Consider the following 13,259-nt stretch of genomic DNA (forward strand, 5'->3'; position numbering starts at 1 on the left):
AACCAGCCCCAGCACCCCGTACTTGGTATTCCCAGGAGGTCACCCAACCAAGTACTAACCAAGACCAACCTGCGTGGCGGCCGAGATCCGACGAGATCGGGCGCGTACAGGTTGGCACGGCCGTAAGCCATTACGACAGTGTAGAATACAATGTACCCAACAAGGGTTCCATAGCGCTCAACCCTGTGACACCCGGACCGACCTAGCATTTTTCCCCCTGAAAAAAGCCCAAGTCCCTCAGGGTACTAGAACAGCAGATCTGCATCCCCGGCGGACAACGGATTTAACTGATCCGGACCAGCGCGACCAGAACCAGTCCCGTGCCCTAACCACGCCGACATGCCAACTCCAGGAGAAGGGGCAGATATGCGTGTTGATCTTAAACATAAAAAGAAGGCGCCACTCAGACATTTCGGTGCGAACCGTGCCCGGCGGCCCACCCCCAGGGCGTGAGACCCTTCCACACATGTTCAGATCCATTCCGTTATCATCCCCTGATATGAACGAGAACCCGTCGACAACCACACAGGTCGTCGGAAGAGGAAAACCCCCATCCCAATTGCTTTATAAAAACGCTGTTTTAACCCCAAGCAACCAAGGCGCGCCAGTCAGTTACCTAATGTCCAACAGAACATCCTGAGCTAGCACTATGTGTGCGTTGGGCATATCCACATCAATAATAGGCTATTTAGACCATCTTATTGAATCCCCAAGACGCCCAGGGGAACGACAAGAGGGGCGGGATGCAACCAACTCCATGAATGAATGAATGAAAACTTTAACCAACAGATTGCAGAAAGGGTACAACACAGTACGGCTCAATACACACAATCGGTAAGGGGAGGCAGACCTGAGAAAGACATTAGTCTTTTTTCCATCAGGGGCCCCCATTTCCAATTCATATAGACACATCCAACTCTTTATAATAATAAAGAAGAAGCATCACCCGTATGAACCCAACTGCACAGCTGGGAGTAAAAAACCCGTTTTCACATGATTTTACATCCAGTCACTCTTTTTAATCAGAGAGTAAAGACTAGACCCTCCCAGAAACCTTCCCACACGAGTTGTAGTCATGAGAAAGACATGCCAACTGTGAGTCACGTGACCAACTGACTCAAGTTACACATAAATCAAGCGTAGCAGACCCGTGAGCCCTACGCTCTAACTCGACACCTTAATACTCTGTAACTCATGGAAGGCGTCGCCATAGCAACACCGCTACGACGGGGGGAAACCCTGCACATGGCTCCTGTTTGTAATAGGAGTCGGCAGGATATGACCTATGAGATCATCAGGGACAGGAGCAGGCAATGGCAGCGGCAGCGGCACGCCATTTGCGGCGGCGGCTACCGCCATGAGCTCGGGAAACAAAGCCTGCAGTTCCCCCTGCGGACCTTCCTCCACCGAACCCGCATCCCTCACATGCAGCAGGCTGCAACTGGTCAAGGAGCCACAGTCTGATGTGGCCGATAGTAGGGCATCCTGCTGATGAGGCCAAGGTGGTTCCTCGACATCTTCGAACAAGGCGTCCCACGGAGCCATTTCTCCCCCCTCCGGTGTTTCCTGGATAGGAGGGATACTCTCCTCCACGGGACCATCAAACAAGAATCCGTCCGACTCTTCCATGAAGTCCTCAGTTTCCATCGGAAATCCAGAGCCGGACGCATCCTCGCTGGTCTCCAGCAGTTCCCCAAAACCAGGCCGTTCGCGCCTGCATTCCACCATCTTGCGACGTGAACGGACAGACGCGAAAAGTTTGCGTCGCAAATCCTCCGGCTCCAAGACAACCCCCCGTTCACCAACGGACGATTCCCTGGAACCAGAGGAACCAGAGTCGAGATCAGGCCACCGCCGGAGCGACGGCACCGACTCTTCGGCTCTTCGGAGAGGCAAACTATCCATCGGCTGTCTCCTGGGCTGGGTCGGCAACCACGAAAGTGGCAACAGCCCAGCACCAGAATGCACAACGGAGGCGGGAATGGAGAACCGCTGGTGAAGAGTAGGTCTAGCGGGTCTACTCTCCGAAGAATACATTATGACCCAAACTTTTTCTTTACAACAGATATGAGAGAAGAAAAAATTAAGCACAATGTAGACTCGTCACAACTCTTTTCAACTAACAACACGTCAAGTGGGGTACTACCGAGGCACTTCCTTGTGGTGAAAGCGAGAAGGAGGAGAGCAGGTGACCACACACCTGCTTATGAAGGTAAGCTGATGAGGGGTGTGGTCAGACTAATACTGGTATTAAAGGTACATTTGTGGAATTTATTCAGTGCGCGTGCACGTACGCGAGGGAGTGCATGAGTGATGCCAAGCGGATCCCCTAATGAAACAGAACTACAGCAAATGTGGCTGCAATTCTGAATGGCTCATTTCATGAGGGACTCAGGCCTGGACTGGCCATCTGGCATATCTGCCCGGTGGGCCGACGCATATTTGGGCCGTTATGATTTGATCAAAAAGAAATTATATATTTAAAAAATTTATTTTTTTTTGTTCAACGACCGGCCCACTACTAGGCTGGGACAGTGGCCCATTGGTACTGACTGACACTGGGCTGGCCCAATCACATATCTTACTAAGCACCCCCCCCCGCCAGTTGTGCAGGTACATGACTGAGAGGGGGCCTGGTACATGACTGAGATGGGGCTGTGGTACATGACTGAGAGGGGGCTGTGGTACATGACTGAGATGGGGCTGTGGTACATGACTGAGAGGGGGCTGTGGTACATGACTGAGAGGGGGCTGTGGTACATGACTGAGAGGGCTGGTACAACTGTTAGTCTGCAACACTACTATCACCGACATCTAAGAAGGGAGATCCCCCCTTGAATGGCCCTTCTAAGGTTTCTCTCCTCCACACTGCCTGTGGTGCATTTTTCCCTATTGTTAGGTTTTAGTGAGTTTTTCCTTACCTTCGCGTGGGGTATGTCTGGGAGTGCTTGCATTCATTAATTTATTTGCATTTATTTTAAATTTGTTGGACCTTATGGTGTTCTTGTTTTATTCTTGACTTATTGTTATGTTTCTTCTTGACTTGTTTAAAGAAGACGTGTCCGGCCCATGGGGACATTAACGTGTGTTGTCGGGCCTTACAAATAAATTTTATTTGATTTGATTTACATGACTGAGAGGGGGGCTGGTACATGACTGAGAGGGGGCTGGTATACAGGACTGAGAGGGGGCTGGTACACGACTGAGAGGGGACTGGTATACAGGACTGAGAGGGGGCTGGTATACATGACTGAGAGGAGGCTGGTACATGACTGAGAGGGGGCTGGCTGGTACATGACTGAGAGGGGGCTGGTACATGACTGAGAGGGGGCTGGCTGGTACATGACTGAGAGGGGGCTGGTACATGACTGAGAGGGAGCTGGTACCATGTATTGTGCATCATTGTAGGTCAAACCATTACAAAGTAAATTTCCACAGCAGCCATTTTGGATTTTGGTCTCTCACAAATTCCCCCCGCCTTTTAAAAAAAATAGACCCCGGCTAAATTTGTTTATTAACCCTCCTAGATGACAAATCCATTGAGAAACGAAGTGCCACAGATGACCCAACTACTAGGCCCATATTGTATCATCATAATATTATTTAAAAAATCATTAGGATAAGGGTTCCCTTGATAAAGATGCATGAAAAGGCTGTATAATATACAACACCTGTAGCTCAACTGCAAAAACTGCATTTTTTTATTTGATTAGATTTGTATTTGGAAATTAAAAACACATCATAAAAACAAATTATCTTGACCAATTTGTATTCCTGAGGATATCACCTAAAAGCATCCATTAAAACACTTATTTCCAAGGTGGTCCTCGATGGAAGACATAAAAACACAGCACATATAGCCTACTCAACTGCTAATCTTTGCTCAACTGCAAAAATGTATGCCTACTTATGTATTAGCCTACAGGGAAAAACACATACACAACAGGCAGCAAAGTTTATTTTCAACCAAGTATGGTAATAAGGTAACTATTACGATATATATGGTATGGATTAATTACTCGTATAACTTATCACTATCTGTGGTAGCTCTAGTCTCCACCTACACAAATTGTTTTTGTGCTGTCCATTGATCATGCACCTTCACATGGTAGGCACATTAACTGTAGGTCAAACTCTCCAAACAAACAAGCACACCATCGATTTAATTGCCATATAAATCACATACAAAGATCTTCTATTACTCCTCTCTGAACATGAATATAAAACAAGAAGGTGATCTATTAACTGTGTAAACCTTATGCAATATTCATCATTGATATTCGAATACTTGAAATCTCTATGAACTGAGTAAACAACTATTTGCTCATTACCAGTATGGTATTGTTTAAATTGTACAGCGTTTTGCACATCTTTGTCAGGGAATTCCAACAATTCTAGACCTGAATGTACCAGTTAATTGTAATCATCTCTCTCTCCTTATGTTTAGTCAAGCCAGGTTGTGGAGGAGAGAGACAGGGATGAACAGGCTATAGACTACTTTGCCCATCCTGAGCCTGCTATGATGCATATGTTTTTACATCACCACCCAAAACAAGATTCAGCCAAGAGTGAGTGAGTACACTGGTCCACTTGCACTGGTCCACTTGTCCATGGCACTTACTACCCAGCTTTGTAGTGGTTTGGTGGAATAGTACAGTAGGTACGCATATTTAAGGGGAGCAAGGATGGTGTACTGGTGGGTGGTGTCAGACCGATTATGGTGGGCCGGTCTGGGCCCAAAATGCCAGGGTCGATTTTTGGTCCCAGTCCAGCCCGGAGGGTTCTTGTCACAGCTGAACTGCAGAAAAGGCACAATGCATATATTTAACATTTTCTCAGTGGCACAACCCCACATTCTGTAAAAACAATGCAATTTTCACAATAGGTCCCTGTTAAGTACAAACAGTGATACATCCCTTTAACACTATAGGGACCAGCCACGAGTTAACTCGTGTTTCGGTGCCATGCGTTGTGGACCAGAGTCACGAGTTAACTCGTGGCAAGTTGTTATTGTTTTATTCCATATTAATAACGCTATTAATGTCCCCGATCGACTTGCAGGACCTACCCGCATATTTGATTTTCGAAACATGCAATACCGGCCAGATCCGCTTAGGGGCGCCATCGCTCCACTGCAGTATCATTGAGGGCGATTGAAAACATTTTTTTTACTGTCTGTGGGCGTTTCATACGAGCCTCGATCCCAGCCGAACAGACTCCATCTTTGATCCCGTTACCGAACGCAGATTTCAGCCTGGAATAATGGGATTTATGATCAACCAATGGACATATCGATCTACCAAATTCCGATGACTAATGACGAAATGCTGCCGGCAATCACATGGGCTGACGGTAGGATACTATTCCCCCAAATTACAGCTGGATTGGACATTGTTTTAAAACGCAACGTGATCGATCAGTGAAAATGGCTACGTGAACGCACACTGTATTGCTAATCAATAATAGTAATCGGCGTCCCTCGCCGCCCCCATTTCATCCATAGATGCTCTGTAATAGTCCGGATGCTACGCAGTTTGTTTTATTTCATTCGTATATATACAGCAGAAATGGCGTTTGATATAACGTGACTAGCTTTTAGTCTATTATCTAGCTCCCCAGAAAATAGACTAGGCGAAAACTGCGATAAACCTTATATTCACGGCGCTATAAAATGACAACCAACTGATGGATTTTTATTTTCTTTAAGCCATTATGAAGGCACGGTTTATGCACTCAAGTGACAATGAGAATGGACAGATAGCAATACCATAAAGTATATATATAGCTGTTAGAAAGTACATCGGTTTGTTGACAAAGCGTTGTCCTCCAGCCATATATTACACTGCAAGCCGTGGTCGTCAATGTGTTAAAGGAGATCCCAATATATTTACTAATTTCATAAATAAGATAGCATCTGATAACATAAGACACTTTATTATAGTATTGGGAATGCAAGCAGTGCAGTTATGACATATTTTTTTTAATCCTCTCTTTCTCAGATTTTTTCTCTGTTTTTCTCCCCGTCCCAATTTAGTCGTTGTGCCAATTCCCCCCCTCCCCTACCTGGTTGTTGTGCGCATGTTCTCCTACTGGTCGGTACAAGGGAACCCTGAAGTCATCCGCACGCTTCCTCCGACAGCCAGTGACTATTTTTTCACCTGGCAGCGAGGACTCTCATTGGTGAAGTGTAACGCGTGGGAGGTCACGCTGCCTTCATCAAGTCCTGCCTCCGCTGAGCAAGCGCCGAGACCTGACCTGTAGGCGTCGCTGTCCACAATGCCAAATTCCCACCCATGACTTGCCCTCCCCCTAACCCAGCCAAACGGGTTAGTATAGCGATCAGCCAAAGCCCCAAGCAATGTTGACTCCGGGAGTCGAGACCGCATCCTCTTGCATTGGTGACGAGCGCAATCTCCGCTACGCCACCTGACCGCCAACAGTTATGACATTTAATCATATTTGTAAAAGTATATATGAATATAAAACGTGAGACACTTATAATCATTAACCAACCATTAATTAATCCAAATTAACAATAATATAGTGGCAGGCTATGTAAGTGCTGCATGACTAAAACCTATAGAATGTAAAGCCTATAGTGGCGGCTGGGTGGCACAGCGGAGATTGCGCTCGTCACCAATGCAAGAGACTCCGGTCTCGAATCCGGGTGTCAGCATTGCCTCCGGCTTGGGCCAGTCGTCATACTATCTCAATTGGCAGAGGTAGCGGGTGTAAGTCGATGGGTGGGGATTGGACGTTGTGGACAGCGACTCCTACACGTCGGTTGGGGGACGCCTGCACAGCAGAGACAGGAAGTAGCGGGGGTAGTGTGAGCCTCCCATGCGTTACACCTCGCCACTGAGAGTCTGCACTGTCTGGTGAAAAGATGCGACAGGCTGCCACCTCGTGTACCGGAGGGGACACGTGATGCAAGGCTTCTATCCTCCCTACAACCGACCAGTGGGAGTCATAGTCGAGCAACGTTCAAGACAGGGGAGGGGTGAATTGGAGATACAAAATTGGGATGGGAAAAATTGAAAATAAGGAGAAAAAGTGGATAAAAAAAAGAATGTAAAGCCTATGATGTAGGCGTATATGATGTAAAGGTCAACCACGGGTGATGCTATTGAATACTGGACTGTGATGAATAATTTAGAAATTATAAAGGGGTCATTTGCTCCAGTGTGGTGAGAACAATGCAGATATCAAAGTAAGAGGACAATGGGTCTCATTCCCGAACGAAGTTACGACAAAAAAATTCGTCTTAGCCAGATTTCGGCCCATTTAAGACATATTAGGGCTGGGAGTGGGAGTCCCCAAATTTTCCTGAGATCAGATTTGATCGTGGCTGAGAGCAGATTTAAGAGTGCTGAGGAGCACTCTTAAATCTGCTCTCAGCCACGATCAAATCTCATGATTGATTGACTAATTTAAAATTTCATTATAACTTGACAGACTGTGTTCTCATAGTGATTCCTTCACGTCAACGCTACAGGCCTCCTTGGAATTAATTACTTAATCATAATTAAAATAAATATGACAATATTTGTACGATAAGAAATTACGCATTTGATGTCGGAAAAATAAATAATATGGATTCATCTGATCACAGGGCAGCTGCTTAACCATATCTGAACCAGCTATTTTGGACAAATGTATAATTACTTTAATTACTCAGATATTCAAACACAATTATGCAATTATTGTGAAATGATTGAAAATAATAATTATTTAATGCCTTCTGTGGAATTTGTATTTCTTATTTGTTTTAATGATTAATTATATACATTTGAAAGAATGCAGGTCAACATGCAATGTATCCCATTGATTGGTATACAATGGGACAGACCTTTGTTTGATTGATTGATTGATTGAAAACTTTATTAGCAGATTGCAGAATGGGTACAGTACAGTACAGCTCAATTACAAGGGGATGCAGACCAGAGAAAGAATTTCGTCTTGTTTACATCAGGGTCCCCCATTTTCAATTCATCATAACATATGACATACATGACACAGATAGACAATACTGCTACATCTATACATTTATGACATACCAGATTTGCAAATACAGTACTGTTTGTGATACAAAAAGAGTCCAGAAAAGAGAGTACATTTGACGTAGAAACTGTTGGAGGAGGTTGGGAGGGGTGGGTGGGGGATAGACTTACACTGTACAAGCAAAACTGTACATTGGAATATTGACAAAACCATACTTGGTCATTTACTGTACATTGGAGGCGGTTGATATAGCTATAAACCTGCATTCCTTCGAATATATCATTAATCAATTAAACTTATATTGAAATACACTATATAGCCTATACACCAACACTGAAATGACAGTGGATAAATAAATAAGAACTAAAGCTAATCGGTGGAAATAGACTGCATTAATATTCCATAACTTGTGTCCGCCTACGAATGAACAGTAGCCTATAGGCTTAATTATGGAATAATAAGCCATACTGCGTTCATTCATTACGCCCGCCGTAGGCTATATTATATTTCATTCATTCATTCATATACAGTACTGCTCGCGCACGCGCGGTTTGATGGCGCGTAAGCGTGATTACGAAACCTAGCCGCATTTCTCAGAGACTCTCTCTGATTGGCACTGACTGACGCTAGGTTTCGTAATCACGCAGCTTGCAAGACTCTCAAAGCACTTCCGCCATTCCATTTGCACACAGCTGCGTCACTAGTTGCTTTATAAGGACCTCTGGAGGCGTTGTTTTGTATGCAAATGACGTGAACGGGAACGCGCTTTCGAGTTTAAGACAGAATGCCATTCTCCAAGCAGATCAAGTTTCAAGTTTCAAGTTTCTTTAATAGTTGTCATACAGAAGTACAGAATACTTTCATACAAAATGCTTCTTACTGTTACGCTCCAGAGACTGTGCTAGACAAGATAGTATCAAATAACATAGTATAGCATGTAATTTAGAAGAAGAAAATGAGGTCACAGTGTTCGGTATAGACATATGTACAATGTTCTGAGTTACCATATAATATACAATACTATGCAGTGTACTAATGTACAGTACTATCTAGTGCAAAGCAGAAATGGGATGAGGTACAATTTAGGTACAATTTACAGTAAGGTGTACGAGTTGTAGTGCAATCCTTCATCAATAAATATAAAGTGTGGGGAGTGGGTGCTACAGTGTGTTTGTTTAAAGTGGGTGTGTGCTATAAAGTGTGTGGAGTGGGTGCTACAGTGTGTTTGTTTAAGTGAGTGTGTGCGTGTGGATGTGTGTGCTATGTGCGTTTGGTGGTTGTTGTTGTGTAGTGTTCATTCATTGTTCGTTTAGCAGCCTGATGGCCTGGGGATAGAAGCTTCTTCTGAGTCTTTCTGTGCTCGCCTTGAGACTCCGGTATCGCTTGCCTGACCGCAGCAGTTCAAAGAGGCAGTTGTTCGGGTGACTGGAGTCTTTAATGATTCTCTTAGCCTTGCCCTTGCCCTCTTTGGAGATGTCAGATATCAGATCATATAATTTGTGTGACCTTTTCAGCCACTTAAGACATATTACCAGCAGGTTCAGGACTCAGAGTGAACTTGTCATTGATTATGTCTCAGTGGTTCCAAGATAAGTCTTCCAGAATATATCTTTGAAAGATTTTCGGGAATGAGACCCAATGTGTAGCTAGTCTTGAAATATAACTGTCTGGAGCAGGGACGTGCACAGGACTTTAGAGGGGCAGGTGCTCAAAGGCTGAAAAGGGCACTATACCAGTGTGTGTTTTAACCGAGCACGCATAGCGCGCAAGCCCGGTTTTTAAGGGCCCTTTTCGGGTGGGGGGACCCCCTTTTTATGCTTTTTGGGGGGTTTTGGTGATCAAATATTGAATATTGAACTATAATAATCAGTGCAGGAGCTCACTTATCCTTGAAAGACACTTTTATCACTGACTTAAAAGGCCCATACATCTCCATAAATGTTCAGGGGGGAGGGAATAAGTGCTTACCCTACAGACCCCAAGAAGTGCTGTATATTCTGTATTGTTTAATATAAATGCATTTTTTATTCCAATCCCGATTTGTATTTGAGATTCTCAAATCCCATCGGACTTGACTTCTTCGTGTCCCTCAATGAGTGCAATACCAGCATTCAACTGTATGCGGTTTCTATCATCATCATCACCACCCACGCTATGCATAGAAAATATAGGTCCGTGTAGAGCAGGGCTATTCAACTAAATTGTTCAGGGGGCCACATTGTCAGAAACCCAAGGGGCCAGGGGCCGGACTGCCACGGCGCCTCCCCGTGCTATGAATATATGTACACTTGACACAACACGCAACCACATTTTCACAACTTTTATTTAACTACATAGCAAAAGTAGTATACTTTTCAAAAAAAGTGCTTCATTTATGTGCCACATCTGCAACATCTCCTGCAAAAAGTGCTTAATTTATGACTGCAACAACTGCAACATCTCCTCTTCAACATTTCAATATAAAAATAAAATAAAAAACAAACAAGTGCATGATGTGCATCTGAACATTCTAACATCAACACTTGAACAAAAAAACACATTTATAGTGCAGCTGAGCTTATGAAAAAGTGCTTCATGTCTGTGCAACAACAGCAAATCACAGCATCTTATTAGCACTTATTGTCCACTCTTAACTCTCAAACATCAGGGGGGGTGGGGGGCAGACAGGCCTAGCCTACATACACACATCTAATGAGAGAGATTGCACTTCTTTGACTGGGCAATGGCAGAGAAAGAGGGTTCATAGGAAGTGAGGGCTACCCGCAAACAGTGATGCAAATGCTCATTTGTCAAGGAGGCACGGTTGCTTGTTGAATGGCATTCATGTGAGAGAAACTGGATTCACAGGTGTATGTTGAGCCAAACATTGTTAGCACAGATATTGCCAGTGTTTTTATTTTGGGGAATGTGTTGACATGAATACACTTTATCCAAAATGTTGTGGTGGATTCATTCTCAAGTGCCTGCTTCAGAGCAGATGATGCTTGCATGTCAATTATTTCAAGTTGCAGGAGACCTTCATCAATGTGAAGTGATGCAAGGAACTCTTGTCCTTTTGTGGAAATAGCAGCTACATTGGCAAATGGGTTGCTCACAAAATGCATCAATTCTCTGGACATGACAAGTTCATCAAATCGACTTGCAAAGTTTTCCCTATTATCATGTAATCTTTGGCGGGCCGGTCAGAATCATCCCGCGGGCCGGATCGGGCCGCCAGTTGAATAGCCCTGGTGTAGAGCAGTGCATGTGAGCGGATCGGAGCGTGAGCGGCGCGGGGCGCGGAGCGGCCGGTTTTGACGTGAGCGAGGAGTGGGTTTTAAAATGAGTCGGCGCGACGTCCGGAGCGAGAGTTCTCCTCCGCTCCAATCCACTCCAGGTCGCTCACAGTGGTTTAACACTGTTGATGTAATATTACATGTAGTACAATGCCAAAGCAACAGATGGCGATGTACAAACATGAAGGCCATTTTCAACCAATGAGAAGGGTGAACCTGTGATATCCTGTTCAGGCTTCACTCCTCCTCCTTCACTCACTCCTGTTAGAAAAAGTATCGACGCCATTGTTGTTGACGTTAGCTTACATGCTAACGTTAATGGCAGCGACCATAGCATTGTGGCTCGGCTAGCCTATCATCGCTTAATAGAGCTAGTGAATGGATAAACAACGTTATTTAACATTGCAGAATGGGTACAATTACAATGCGGCTCAATACAAACAATTGTTAAGGGGCCCAGGGGGTGTAGACTGTTGTAGTTTGAGCTCATTTACACCATGCTCCAAAAAAAAAATAAAAAACTGCCGAGCGATCTGGCGCGGGGAGCGGGGAGCGCTCGATTCAAGGTGAGCGGGGAGCGAGCGGAGAGCGACTTGGGGGCGGGGTCAACATGAGCGATTAGCGGAGCGGACCAAGCTTTAAAGAGCGAAGAGCGGATTTCTCGGCCGCGCCGATCCGCTCACGTGGCCTGGTGTAGAGGCACGCTGAGGAGGCAGTGCAAACTGCAATGGAATATGGGGCATCTCTCTCTCTTTACCTAATATTTTGATTCTATCCTGACATTTTTCAGTTGGAAGGGCAGTCTATATAACGGGTATAGACTGCAGTCTATATAACGCGTAACGGTAAAAAAAAATTATAATAATTTATGAGGCTCAAAAAGGCAGGTGCTCAAGCACCCCTTGGGCTCTATGTGTGCACGTGCCTGGTCTGGAGGACCCATTGGCCTTTCAGAACACAGCCCCCTCATCTGCATCTGTATGAGGTCATGTGGACAGGTTTGTCTGGCAGCCAGCACTGTGCTGTCAGGAACAGTCTGGGAAGTGTTTTAACCTGCCCATCTTAATCCAAAATGCCAGAACACTAAATCAAGCAGCCCAAAGCAAATATTCCTGGCATTTTTTGGCCTGGCCCCTGGTATGAGTTTGCAAAGCACACACTCTCTGTATGAAACACTTTGGCACTGGTTCCTCATTAACAGCATGGCAGATATGCCCTATCTTTCTATTGTGAAATATTCACTGGATGCAGTTATATTATATGGTAAATATAATTTGTAGGTTACATAAAATAACATGTGCATCCACTCTCTGTTCTGCCCCATATTGGTGGGGAGTTTCATATGTGTTTTAAATATTTCAATTTAATTGAAAATATACCTATATTGTGTCTATATTTTATTTAATCACACATATATTTAATATATATATTTCAGACTGCAATGTATTTTCTGAACAAAGAGCTGACCCCATCTGACACCTATTTACATTTACATTTAGTCATTTAGCTGACGCTTTTATCCAAAGCGACTTACAAGTTCTGTACGACAAGTCAGGAAGGGCACAACTCTATCAGCTGAGTAACAATGTTCATCAAAGTGTTGAGTGCTACAGTGTAAATCAAATCAAATAAAATCAAATTTATTTGTAAGGCCCGACAACACACGTTAATGTCCCCATGGGCCGGACACGTCTTCTTTAAACAAGTCAAGAAGAAACATCACAATACAGTAAGTCAAGAACAAAACAAGAACACCATAAAAACATCAAATAAATGCAAAATAAATAAATGCAACACTCCCAGACATACCCCACGCGAAGGTAAGGAAAAACTCACTAAAACCTAGCAATAGGAAAAAATGCACCACAGGGAATGTGGAGGAGAGAAACCTTAGAAACTTAGAAACATTCAAGGGGGGATCTCCCTTCTTAGATGTTGGTGATAGTAGTGTTGCAATAAAACAGGTGAACAGTTGGTAGGCAT

This window comes from Notolepis coatsorum (assembly GCF_963971535.1).
Source record: "Notolepis coatsorum genome assembly, chromosome: 20".
Taxonomy (NCBI): domain Eukaryota; kingdom Metazoa; phylum Chordata; class Actinopteri; order Aulopiformes; family Paralepididae; genus Notolepis; species Notolepis coatsorum.